At 38.4% G+C, this 14,173-nt stretch overlaps 1 protein-coding gene and 1 long non-coding RNA gene across 3 annotated transcripts in view; one reads left to right on the top strand and one right to left on the bottom strand.

Moving 5' to 3' along the window:
- Positions 1–355: 355 nt before the first annotated feature.
- Positions 356–14,173, top strand: part of LOC120546081 (ras-specific guanine nucleotide-releasing factor RalGPS1-like) — a 199,585-nt gene continuing 185,767 nt past the window's right edge. Inside the window, exon 1 of one of the 2 annotated variants that reach the window (XM_039780850.1) lies at positions 356–692. The gene's annotated coding sequence lies outside the window, so the exon portion shown is untranslated. The remainder of the gene's footprint in view (positions 693–14,173) is intronic. The other variant, XM_039780849.1, reaches the window with a different exon arrangement.
- On the bottom strand, positions 11,407–12,188 carry LOC120546083. Its single transcript, XR_005636784.1, has 3 exons — positions 12,123–12,188; positions 11,798–11,893; positions 11,407–11,475 (listed from the first exon to the last, which is right to left on the bottom strand). It is a non-coding gene; the product is annotated as an uncharacterized LOC120546083 (long non-coding RNA).

Here is a 14,173-nt window from a genome sequence, read left to right on the forward strand (position 1 = left end):
TAATCTTTCAATTTAAGATTTCAGTTTGAGCATTTATATGTATATTTATTATGATTAGTAAAATAATATCTTTTTAATTTTATCTCTTTTAATTTTCTCTTTGGACTTTCAAGTTGAATTATGAATAAATATATCCTTCATAGATCTAAAGGATCACCCAGTCAAACCTTCTTGCTGGAGGACATTTTAGGAACGGACCACGGAGGAGCTGTGGTGTACGAGCCTACAGGAAGCTAATGAAGGCGTCACAGATGCACCTGCGTCTGAAGGATGCTGCGCTCTGATTGGCCGGCTGATCTTAGAGGCGGGAGCTGTCTGTGGAGCCCAGCGATGATTAGGCAATACACCTGGCTGTCAACATAAGTGCGCCTACCTGTCACTTCCTGCTGTCGGGATTTATTCATTTTCACTTTTATGTTGCGAATAGAGATAATTTGGTTCGTCACAGCCATGTTTGTATGATTCCGTCTAATGTATCCCGCACGGTTTGTGGACCCTGCGGACCAAACGTTGCGACCTTGGCTTCATGTTCGACTCAAAGGAGGAGTACCCCCAGGACACTGCTGTGGTTTAGTACCCCCGGACACTGCTGTGGTTTAATCACCTCGACTCGGCTCGTGTTAAAGTGGACGCAGACTGTCGCTTGTTTGAATAAAACAGCAGCAGCGGCAGGGACGGTATCTGGCGGAGAGGTAGGCACCGCAGAGCATTAGCATGCTGTAATGTGTGCGGGGGGGTGAGGCTGTGCTGCGCGGACACAGCCAGCAGCCGCAGCAGCAGCAGTAGAAGGCCGGGCTCTGTGTGCTCGGGGCCGGGCTGTAGACGCCGTGTCATAGCGTGTCGTAGCTGCTTTCGTGACAGGACACTGGATGCTGACCGATACACTCTGATTCATGGCCATGGCTGCTGTGGTCACATGTGTTGTTCAGGTGCGCAGATGTGTGTCTGTCTGCGACACTGGACGGGGATCTCGGCTGTCGGAGCATGTTTGTGTATGGCGCAGGGCCGGCTATAGCATTTATTGGGACCTAAGTAGAAAACGCCCCCACCCCCCCTTCTTTCACATGTTGCCATAACCTACAGTGTTCTATAATATTATAAATTATCCTAGAAGATCAAAGACCTTACACAATATAAATCCTATTTGTGGTATCTGTAGTAGGGCTGAACGATTTTGGAAAATTATCTAATTGCGATTTTTTTTTTTCTTTTTTTTTCTTTCACCAATATGGCGGTTGCGATTTAATATGCAATTCTTTTTTAAGCTCTTTGTCTTCTGTATTATTCAAGACAAGCAAAAAATCATTGCATAGTATGAACAACACAAGATTAGATGGATTAAACAAACTGTTCTTTCCTGGAGGCCAGGCCTGGATGTGATGATGAAATTAGGTGATGCATGAATTTGTGGGCAGTGGGAAGTGGGCAGGAGAGAGAGAGAGACAGAGAGAGACAGAGAGAGACAGAGAGAGACAGACAGAGAGAGAGAGAGAGAGAGAGAGAGAGAGAGAGCAGACGTGTTGTATGCAACCAGAGCAGAGTTGGTGGAATAAGTTTAAGATTCAATTCAATTTAAAAATTTTCATTGAGTTTTAGCCGATACCGATTTCATATTTTCTAATCACTTTACAGCACACACAAATTTTTTACATTTTGCATAGAACATAGAAGATTTTTTGAATAGATAATCGATCACTATAAAATAGAACTATATAAATTACTCCTGTTGTGGGAAATTCACACACATCTAAAGTGCAATGTCATGGAAGAACCATTTCCTTCTTTTCACATCCAATATCCCAAAAAACAAAATTGATATATTTAGCAAACTAAACTTCTGTATGTATGAAAACAGATAATGGCAATACAAAAATATATAAGTAACAAATAAAAATAGCCTTCCAGTATAAAGATATTTCTCAAAACTACACCCAGGCCTGTTTGAACGTCAACAGTAACATTACCTGAAAACAGCGTGTAGTTCCTTTTTTTTTTTTAGCAAGTTTTCTTTATTTATCATTGTGCATAAATATGAACAATACCGTTGAAGGTTACTAAGTTTTTAATGTTGGTTTGGAGAAGGGCTGAAACGATTCCTCGAATAACTCGAATAGTTCGATTACAAAAAATCCTCGACACAAAATGACTTTCCTTGAAGCTTCGTTAAATCAATGTTACCAACGTTGTATGCTGACGGACGGTGTTTCCGCACGGATCATTATTACTGTCGCACACCAGACGCTGCTCAGTCTGCTGCTGGCGACACATGCTCAAGGGGGTAAGAGTTCACTTCAGAACTCAAACCTCCTATGGTGCCATTTTGATTAGAGGTCAACCGATTCATCGGTTTTGCTGATTAATCGGCACCGATAGTTGATTGGTGGAGCTATCGTTATCGGCAAAAATCCATACCGATAGTTTTTCCTGGTTGCGTCCGTTGCTGGAGCGGCTGAGAAGCGTGCGCTGTCATTCATTACACAGTACACGAGAGCTGAGAAGGGTCTGCTGGCATCATGCATTACAATAGCGGCCTCTAGAGGCGAAATAAAAACCATCACTGATGCCTCGTGTTGTTTATTTTCGACACGTGTTACTGCGCGCTGCACGGAGAGCACATGCTGTGCGGGGAAGGCTGACATCAGATGCGCGTTTAAAGCATCGACAGCAAAGAGGTATGTATACAGTACATTTTGTCATATCATTATAAAATTATTAATTTGTTGAAAAGATGCTGCATTAGTAGAGAAAGAACAGCACAACAGTATGTTTGTTTGCTTTCAAGGCTGAGATGACGCTAAACATTAGTAGTAGGCTAACTTACCTCAAGCGGTTAAACACTGACAAAATAAACGCAAGTCCGACCCAAATCGTCCACGATCCGTCTAGTGGCTGCCGCTGGAGAATTGAGATGTGTAGAATCAACAGCGCATTCATTTTAAAATCCTCAGCGGAGGAGCATCAACAACTGCCTGAAAGCACGGTAGCGTTATATGGTGGAGCGAGATAGAGAGTGAGTGAAGAGAGAGCGTTATATGGTGGAGCGAGATAGAGAGTGAGTGAAGAGAGGGAGCGCCCAGCGGCGTTAGAACAAAGCCGTGACTCATTGAAATAAAACGTGTTTTTGCCGATTCATCTCTAGAAATGCGACTGTAGCAAGCATGTCACTATCACTAACGTTATCCACATTTATATTTACACGCAACAAATGATATATCCAGCTTCAAAAAAGTCTAAAAGTCGGAATTTAGGACGAATGCATTGTGCAAAGAGCACAGAGGTTGCTATGGAGACGATACACAGTGTTGAGTTGTCAATGGTTCTGTTGACAGTTGCGTTGAGTTCCGTTGCTCTGATTGGTTGTAGGTCTATCCAATGAATGAGCATTATAATTCATATAAAGGACAAACTATTTACATTTCTTCAAAAAGGGCCCAAATGTATGCCAAATCTCAAAACAGTGACGCCATTCTTCTCTGTAGAACGGCTTCAGTTTTTGAAGAAATGTAAATAGTTTGTCCTTTTATATGAATTATAATGCTCATTATGTTTATTTTTGCACTGGATGACTCCAAATATGTAGGAGAACTGTTTTAGACAACACACATGCTTGTGTAGCATTGCTGTGGGTGTAATATCAATAAATATGACATTATGATTTTGATAGCGTCTGGACTTTTTAAAAAAAAATGTATGCGAAACGTGCTGGCTAACCACAACCGTTAGCTCGTAGCGTTAGCTTTCTTTTACTGTCTCTAGAGTTAGCTAGCTGACAAGATCTACATCTGAGCTACTGCGCATGTGCGAGTGCAATCAAAGATAGTACAGAAGAAGAAAAGAGGTCTCACTCTGTAGCTAAAACAGAAACCAGGTGAAAAGAGGATCTGCAGCAGTGAGAGAGAGCTGTGCAGTACAACAAATATATGGTGTTTTTTTGAAAATTAAACCATGTAAACCTATTCTGGTACAACCTTAAAATACAGTTATGAACCTGAAAATGAGCATAATATGGGCGCTTTAAAGACTATTTGTCCGTGGTTTTATTTCTAAAGAAACACGACAATGTATAAAAGGCTCCATTACCTTGTACCTCACGTTATGGCTCCGTAGCAGACGTTTTTGTAAAAATAGGCTAACGATTGTGTCATAACCAAGCGACTTACTGTTGCATAGTAGAGGAGTTACCGTATAGTACAGGAGAAGCTCGCAGGCAGTTTAGACTTACATTAGCTGTTTAGGTTTAATTACTAATGTTAACTATCATTTTAGTTAGCAATAATTAGCCTGTGCCTATGTTATCTCCTTACATATACCTACACTCTCCGTCTCTGCAAGATTGGGAATGATTGAGATTTCTCTTGGCAAAGCTACCAGAAGACTTACAACTTTCAGACAGGTTCCTCACGTCACATTTACGTTGTCTCTCTCAGTTGGAGGCTGCACAGTGCTCAGCGCTCACTGGAAAAGTGCTTCTAATATCCTTCACTGGTCTCCGTCCAGAGACACGGGGTCTGTTGGTCTATTATATACTGTCTATGCACATGCTAGAGCGTAAATAGTGAGGGGCTAAGAGAAGAGACAGGCTGTAGAAAACTACAGAAAGTGTCCAAAGTTTGGAATCCGTTCAAACGTAATTGAAACGAAAACTCTGTACAGTGTGTCTACTGCAAAATCGAACTAGCTTACCACAATAATAGCACGACGTCAGTACTTCAGCATCTCAACAGAAAACATTGAGTCTAACTTAATCATCCATTCCATGAAGTGGACTAAACTAAATCACAGAGTCGTATGGACGATGAAACTACACTAAACACAACAACTACCAAAAACAAAGACAAGAAAATAGGTAGTGGTGACCACGATCTGATCTAACCGTCCGTCAGCATTGGTAACATTGATTTAACGAAGCTTCGAGCAAGTCATTTTGCATCGAGGATTTTTTGTAATCGAATTATTCAAGTTATTCGAGGAATCGTTTCAGCCCTAGTAATATGGCACTTGAATGCACTTAATGTTTAGTTTTTTGAGATATGATATTGTAAGCAATGTAGGCAATAAAAATGTAGCTTTTTCCGAATATTTAACCAAACTATTGTTTATTGTTGCTCTTCAATAAAACAAGTGTTTTTTTTATTTTTTATTTATTTTTTATCCGATTACTCGATTAATCGGTAGAATACTCGATTACTAAAATAATTGATAGCTGCAGCCCTAGTTTTGAGCGGTATGCATCTCCACTAACCTGGATAGGGTTTTAAACCGTAAGGTTAATACAGCGGGTCGGAGGAATACAGCGTCTCCTTCAGCGGGGCGTCAGAGGAAGAGGGACGGCAGCGTTCGCTAACGTTAGCTTCTTGTCTCATCTGGGGTTTGATAGACAGTAAATGCATCAAAGTCAGTGTGCCCAATGCTATTTTTGGATAAACTGTAGTTGTCATATTTCACGGGAGTGAGTGTGGTTTTCATGTTCCAGTTTTTTTTAAACCAAAATAGTCCCACACAAGTGACATACTGTTTCTATTTGGGACTAAAGTTTCTGTCGAGCCTGAGGCCATTGTACAACAGGTCAAGTTACGGCATAGCGTTAGCGTGCCAAGTTGATGCTTTCTCTGCGGAGTGCAGACTGATTTGCTCTTGCGAGTCACGTGACCAAATCGCAGCCTTTGCGATTAGGAAATTGCATTTTAACATATCGCGATATTATTGCAAATCCGATTAATCGTTCAGCCCTAATCTGTAGACATTTTATCAACTCAGAAAGCTGCAAAAAATACCACAGTATGATTAAAAACTGGTTATCATGCTTCCTATAACAATCATAGTCTAAGAAAAATAATTAGATATGCTCTATGAACTGCTGTAGGCCTATTGTGACAGAGGAACCATCTGATAACTGACCTGATTATATAGGCCTGGACCTAAATGATAGATGATATAGTGTTTGCCTCTTTAGGGCAACTAACAGATCTCTTCATTATGATTCATCCGCAATCACAATAGAGATTTATTATTTCCTTATTCAATTCCTCTGCAGAACTGAATCCTGAGGCTGCTGTATGAGCTGTTTTAAACTCATGCTGATGGAAACTCATGAATGTCACGCCAGCTAATTGTAATATGATGCACTCTGTGAGTGCTGCCCCCTGCCGAGGCCAATAGTCCACTTTATGGAGTCATGTTAATGTCATATCTCGCGAGCGCAATAAACCATGCTCAAGAGCAAATTCTATAATTTCACACAGATATTATTCTTTACGCACCAATTCAACAATCGAGAGTTGAACAGGCAGCTGCGAGCGTGAAACAAAACCTAGGGAGAGGGAAAGAATGGCACCTGTGCGTATAAAAATAAGCAGCACGCACACAGAGCAGCCACCATGCGCCAGCCAGTGTTTGCTTAGTGACTTCTGGAGGGCATACACACTCCGCAGGTAAATTCTCGCAAAGTTGATTTCTGCTCGCCCGAATGAAACTGACCTTTGACCAAAAGTTTATTTTCTGTCTGTCTCTTGATGCCTCTCTTTTTTCCCCCCTCCATTCCACTCCTTTCTGGCTCATTTCTTTTATCTTTCCTTTTCTTTTCTTTTTTTTTTTTTTCTTTACCTTCTTTTTTTATATATTATACTCCTTATTATTATATCTTATATACTTTTCTGTTATTTATACTACTATATATACTCTCTCTGTTTTTTCTCTTTTGTATTATATATTATTTTCTTTCTCTTTTTTTTTCTCTTTTTTTTTTTTTCTTCTCTTTCTCTTTTCTCTTTCTCTCTCTCTTTTTCTCTTCTCTAACAAAATATTATATATATATATATATATATTATATTATATATATTTAATAATTTTTTACCACATAATTTTTTTTTATTTTTATGTTTTTTGTGTGTGTGTGTATATATATATATATATATATATATATATATATATATATATATATATGTAAAAATAAATAAATAAAAATAAATAAATAAATAAATAAATAAATATAAATAAATAAAGAAAAGCATTTCAGACATACCAAAGCTCCTCCAGAGACACAGGCTGAGTTCTCTGTGTAAAACCAGCAGTTCAAACACTAACCTACTGTAGAGCTGGAGCAATTCCAAATGTGGCTGTACAATTAATTGTCTCAGAAATAATTGTGATTAACAATAGAATTGTCTCTTTCAGTAAAACTAAAAAAATATTTATTTATTACTATTATTTAAACAAATAATGAATCCAAGGATATATCTTTTGGTTATATCACTGGTATGTGACCCAGCTAATGTAATAACACCCTGTTGTATGCATGTAGTGGACTGTGGCTGATGTGATGTGTAAGAGGGCATCTACTTTTCTCAGTAGTGGTCATCCACACATGCAGCATTTCAGTTGCACATTAGAGGCCGTCTTAGCAATGAAAACAGCCACTCTGCTTGTAATGCTGTTCTCACAATCTCTGCCTTCTGTCCAGGTTGTGTACACTGTCCGCTTGCATGTGGAACGTCTTGTGGTAGGTTCTGTACTTCAGAATATCTGAGCCAGTCTAAATTGATTACAGTTTTTCTGAATAGCTAAAACACTAAACCCCATTCTCTGAACCAAATGCTCAGTGGCCTAAACCCAATTATTGAATCAGTCGCTCTTTTGGCAAAACCCTAAACACATTCTCACTTGCTGAAACACATTTCACACTGAGATGCACTTGTGTTGCAGAATGGTTAACACGGGCAGCAAAAGTTTTGAATTGTTGTAACAACTTTAAAATTGTACACACATATATTTCTAATGAGGTGATCAAACCAATCATAGAGAATATCAGCCAGTTCAGAGTGCACAGGTGGCACAGGAGCGTTGAATGTTAATGTCTGATTTTGCGGTTTCACCATGTTTGTTAGTGGACTGTCATGTGCTTTTCATTTAGTTTTCTTTGTTCTTTGTTCTTTGGCCTTTTGCAGTTGGACTACTGTATTGTTCTACAAGTGCCTAATATACAGACATTCAGTATTGGAGTACTTGCACTACCTTCAGTTGTGATATACTTTTTGTTTTCATTGCAAAATGTGTTAACTATATGAATTACAGTAACACTGTGTTTTTTTGAGGTAATATAATAATGAATGCTGTGTAGTGTGTAGTTATTGACTGGCTGTGTGTATGATCTGAAAGCATTGTTTGATTATGCTAGCAGAGTCAGGTGTTTTGTGAATATAGTTTGAGAATTTGGTTTTGTGTTTACAGTTTTGAGAAAATGGGTGAGGGTTTCAAGAAATGTATCTTAGCAATCGAGAAAACCTGTAACTGGTGTGCAGACCTTGCAGAAAACGTGATTCAGTATGTAAGCACAACAGTGGATACATTTAACATAGGAAGTGTTCTTTCATAAAGGCCAGGCCTATGTGTTAACATAAAACGGGATCAATTAATCCATGAACGAATGATATAAATAACTTGTCTTTATTTAGCTGTTGAACTGTAAAAACCTTAAATTCCAGTAGAATAGTATGACTTGTAACTTTAAGACTTACATAAGAAAATATAATTATCATAACATAACTTAAAGTCTGAGTAAAGACCAGCTAAGCACAGCAGAACAACAGGCCTGGAGTGAACATTATCACCACTTGATTACTGGTCAAATACTATAGTTACTATACTATATTACTATAGTTTGGTGATGAATGAATAAAACGTGTTGTTATCATTGGATGTATCTGAAGTGATGAATGTTCTTCACCCCTGACCAATAGTCCCCTGCGGTTCAGTATTTGTGTTTATATAGTATTTACTAGATTTCAGTGGAATCATCATTTCTACTAAACTGTCCATTATATATATATATATTTTTTTTTTTTTTTTTTTTTTTTATATATATATTTTTTATATATACTGTAAACCCGAATAAGTTACCAGAACTCAAAAAAGTGAGGCAATCAGTTGCCTCACTTTTTAAGTTGATAACTAAAAGTCAACATTTTCCGAACTTAAAAGGTTGGTTGAATTGCTACTTGTACCTTTTGATAACCGTTAAATTAAAAGTGCTCATTTAGCTCAACTCAAATATTTGCAGTTAATATGACTTAGTTTTCTGTTAAGGGGGCGCTTATATATTTTTAGTTATTATGACTTACAGTTTTGAGTTTTCAATCCACAGGAATAAGTTCACAGAACTTTAAAAGATAAGTACACAACCACACAATTTTTATGTTAATAAAACTCAATGTTTATTAGTTTGTTTTGTCATTGTTTTTTATTACACATTAGTCAAATATGTTGAGTTTGTTTACTTAAAAACATGTGATTCAAAACTTAAAATTTTTAGGCAACGGTGGCCTCACTTACATTAAGTTTAACTAACTTATATATCAAAAGTAAGTGAACGTCTGCTTTTGAACAGTTACATGTTAAAATGAAATAGAAAAACATTTATAAATTAAAATAAAAAATAATTTTAAAATATACTTATATACTTTAATTGTATATTAAATAAATAAATAAATTTGAGATTTTTAAGAAGAAAAACTCAAAATTCTCTGATTCTATCCTTCCAAATGTGTTCCTGGTCATTAGCGAACACACCGACTTAATGGGACTTTGTCTTATTCACGTTATCCTCAGAGTTAGAGAAGTCCATAAATACCCTTCTCATCTCAGTGTGTGTTGTAACTCTGTCGAGCACCCACTGCTAGCCTAACTTAGCACATGTTGTACAAATCACAACATGTAAATAGGAAAATGTTGGCGTTATTTTGTCACTTATTAGGAGCATAGATGGAGCCAGATACCTCAGGATCTGTGCTAAGCTAGGCATGGAGTGCGTCAGACAGAGATATGACACGCCTTTACAGAGGAGATGGCGTATGTATGGACTTATCTAACTCTTGGGGGATACTGTGAATAAATCCCAATAAGTGACCGTATTTTTCGGACTATAAGTCGCACTTTTTTTCCTACTTTGGCTGGTCCTGTGACTTGTCGACTTGTATATCTAAATATATATAATTTAACATGTTTTTAAATGTTAATTCATACTGAACACATTACCATCTACAGCCGCCAAGAGGGCTCTATGCTTGTGACAACTAGAATGCTGCTCCCTAAAGACAACTGCAGAAAGAGAAAAGAGATAAACTGCAGGTAGTAAAATATGCAGCCGAAAACGGTATCGAGCAGCAGAAAGAAAGTTTGAAACAAAGGGAGAAACTTGTGAGGGACTGGCGAAAAGGTGACTCTTATGCAAGTAGAAAACAAAGAAATGTCGGCTAATTGCGGGCTGAAAGCAAGATGGCCAGAGCTGGAGGAACGAGTCACACATGGGTGCTTGAACAACGTGCTGCTGTGAGAGGCTTGTCAGCGGTGCAGTTAGCTCGCTAACTTCGTCGCCCCTGTGTAGTTGTTCTGTGTGCTATTGTATAGTTTAATAACTGTTAATGTGTTTACGTTAACATACGGACACCTACCGTTATTCAGCCTGTTGTTCTGGGTGCTATTGTGTAGTTTTGGATTTTGTGAAATACATTTCTAAATAAATCCGACATATAGTCCGGTAGCGACATATATATGTTTTTTCCTCTTCATGACGCTTTTTGACTGATGCGACTTATACTCCGGGCGACTTATAGTCCGAGGAAAATCGGTAGGCATGTTTCTTTAAGGCCCTAGAAATAAATATTTATCACACATTTCTGATATTGACCAGACAACTAATCAGATAGTCAGGAAAATAATCTGGAGTAATCAAAAACAATAATACCAAAATTAAATTATCGTTAGTTCACGCTATAAAAGAAAAACACTGTGCTGGCTTCCTTGCTAATTCCTCAGTAAAGGCGACAGGGCAGCAATTTGGATGAAATTTCAAAAATTCTATAGAGTTTAAGAACATTTTCACTTAAAACTCTAAAATGTAAATGTTTTACAAACCATATCAAATGCACAGTGAAATGTGAGTCATCTTGCGCAGCCCACAATGGTTAAGAAAAACATTAAAACATACAAAACATTAGCGTTACTTTTGCATTATATTAATGAGAACAAAGGCATATTGTGTAGTTTGGGCCTATTGGCTGAACACCTGCAGTAGTGCAGTAACTTTTTGAGGCATTATTTAGACAAAAATAACTTTGAACTAGCCTTTTATAATGCTTTACCCTGCAGCCTTTTTTCAGATGAGTTTCTACATCATTAATTCATTCTTGAGGGTCTGCAACCTCGAGGGGATAGTTTACCACTTTCTAGACCAAGTTAAATCTTTTGAGTGAATTCAAAAGTGTTGGTCAGTGCTTTGGATAGCTGAGGTGCAGTGCATAGATCACTCCACAGATTACCAGGAAGGCATCGCCAAGTCTGAGGAAGGCTGACCGCGCATCACTTTCAATGACGACAGTGATTCTCACAGGGTGGTAGTGAACTGGACTTGCGTCATGGTCACCCGATGAAAGTAATGAGGCCCACTGCAACACCATCAAGCTCTGGCTCATCAGACTCATCCTGAATGAATGAAAAAAGAGATACTAATCACAAACTAACACATGGAACAGAACAGATGACATAATTTGTCTTTCCTTAACCAAGTCCCATTGAAATCCAATACCACTTTTACAAAAGAGACCTGGGTCTCATTGTAAGAGTTGAAAAACATAAGATCCGTGTTCTGCACACATGAATCAACCAAAATACCAGAGGATCTAAGTGCTGACTGAAACCAAGGACATTTACAAGAAAATGTTTTACTTGAACATTGAATAAAATGTTAGTATTACCGGGTTAGATAATACACAGCAGAATCTGTTAGTGACTTAAGGAGACTCACTGTGCAGGTTCTTAAACATCCAGAGACGTCCTCGCGCAGATACACAGGAAGGACGTGGAGAACAGTAGTGCGCTTGGTGTGTATGTCATGGATTTCCTATTCAGATAAAAACAGAATTCGCATATACTGAAGAGTTTACATAAAGCTGATTTTAAACAGTCCAAACAGAACATATGTCCACAAATAACCTGTTAACATCTTTAATGCAATCAGACAAATGGCAAACAAAGTGGACTAATTGCAAAAGTCAAAAAGCTCATTTCAATCATTGAACCTGTTCAATGTTCTACTGGTTCAACCTATGAAATGTGTAAAATCTATTTACCTGTTCATCGTGGATTTTTAAAATTTCAGCCAGAGCATCTGCTGTCTTCCCAGTTTTTGATGCCTTCCGTCTGAATAAAGGTCATCAGTCGAGGAAGATAGCGGTCCAAGCTCAGCATAGCACGTGTTGGGCAGGTTCTGATTTGTAATCCGCTGGAACTCTGCATACAACTACATAGAAATAACAGCCAGAGGAGAATACAGCAACAACACTTATTAAAAAAAACAGTTCAATTTGAAGAATCTTGCACACATTAATAAAGCAAAAATATCAGCCAAATGAGTAAGAATCACAATTTTCACTTTAAAAGAGAGAGCTGATCCATATTACCTCAGACTCTATTTTGAGAGCAGGCCAGAGGTCCATGAGGTCGTGTTCACTGGTGGGCAGGACATCACTATGGTCTGTCGCGTTAGGGGAAATGTGGTCTCCATCATCTTTCTAATGAGGGGGCAGTTTCTTCTCAGTCTTCTTCAACAATTTTTGCAAGCAAATACAAAGTTAAGTAAAATATGATTAGTAGTATTCGGTAACAGAACACATTCATTAATTGTTGACTTAAATACAGCAAAACACTTTATTTTGATCAAACAGGCAAGTAGAAAAACAATGATGTGTGTATGTGGGGAGTGCGTATGATTTGGGGTTACCACACTAAAACCTTGTCTGAGAAAAAAAACAATTCAAGTTATTGGTATTAAGAGCGGGAGGTGGGGGGTGATAGAAGAATTCACATTCATTGGATTACCTGGTATCGTTATCACATCTCCAGTTATCTTCGCTAACTTCTTGAAACTGAAACAGCAAGATGCAAAGGCATAAACTGATCTGAAACTGAACAATTATAAGCATTCAAAGAGTGTCAAATTATAAATACTTCCATTTATAAATGTTCCCTGTTAATGATCTTTTCATTTAATCCCCATAAGTGTCAAGTTACTAAAGCCATCAAGCAAAATTAACATCACTGTAAAGAAAAGCAGCCACACTTGAACCTTAGTGCATGGTTAATCAACAATAATACCATTTCTACAAACCAAAGCTTTACTGTAATAGGGGTTTTACTTTATTCATCTTTGTCATGAAAAGCAGCTTGCCTCCAGCAGGGTTCGTTTGTTTTAAACCGGGGCAACACAAGTAGGCAGGCGAACGGGCAGTTGACTCGTTCTGTTAACAGCAATCTCCGTGTAATCCCAGACAGTCTGCTCACCACAGAATTTAAAACTAGCGTCCCCTAGAAGCTACACAGACAGCGCCGGACTTGCAGTGTAGGAACTCGTGTCTTGAGGTGATGCTCTTTTGTGCACTATTGAAAGTTTCCATCAACAAAAACTAAATATCGCCATATGAAGTGTCTGTTAGTGCTTCTACTAACATACCAGGTGTCTGTTCGTGCTTCTACTAACAACTAATTTTTCTAACACCACCTTTAAAGCTGGGGAATGAGCGTAGATTACTAGATTCATCCGTCGTGTCAAATTCTTCAGGGAGTCGGTTAGTGGTAGCTAGGTCGCTTAGTTGTGCTGCTGGAGCGTAACGTCGTAAAGTCCTTCTAAATAGTCTCTAGTAACGTGTAGTGGTCGCTACTTATGGCTAGCTAGCTAGCCTCTTTGCAGCTAACCTATATCTGACAAGTTACCAATCCCTACAAGACTCCCGTGATAAGACAGTGAAGGGCGGGGGCTTGGAGAAGGTCTACGCTCTCTGAGACAAACACATAAAAATGTATAAAGAAGTAAAGCGAATGAATATTAACATTCAAAACTTACAGAAGTCCAGTGAGCCTGATTGCTGCCTGCGCGTGGTAGTTTCTGCAACCCTACTGTCGGCTGCAGTTCCCCCATTTTACGCGCTTGTTCAAACTTTTCTTCTTCTGTGCTTTCCAAAGAGCGGTAAGGAATCAGTTTAGGTGCAAATTAGCGCCACCCTTCTGCATCGTAGGTTGAATCAGAGATTAACCTTCGCCATACAAAAATTATCCCTGCAGCTGCTTAAATAAAAGAATTATAGCAATACTGCAACTGAAATCGTGAAGCGCATACTGATGCCAA

This window comes from Perca fluviatilis, chromosome 17 (assembly GCF_010015445.1).
Source record: "Perca fluviatilis chromosome 17, GENO_Pfluv_1.0, whole genome shotgun sequence".
NCBI classification, from domain to species: Eukaryota; Metazoa; Chordata; class Actinopteri; order Perciformes; family Percidae; genus Perca; species Perca fluviatilis.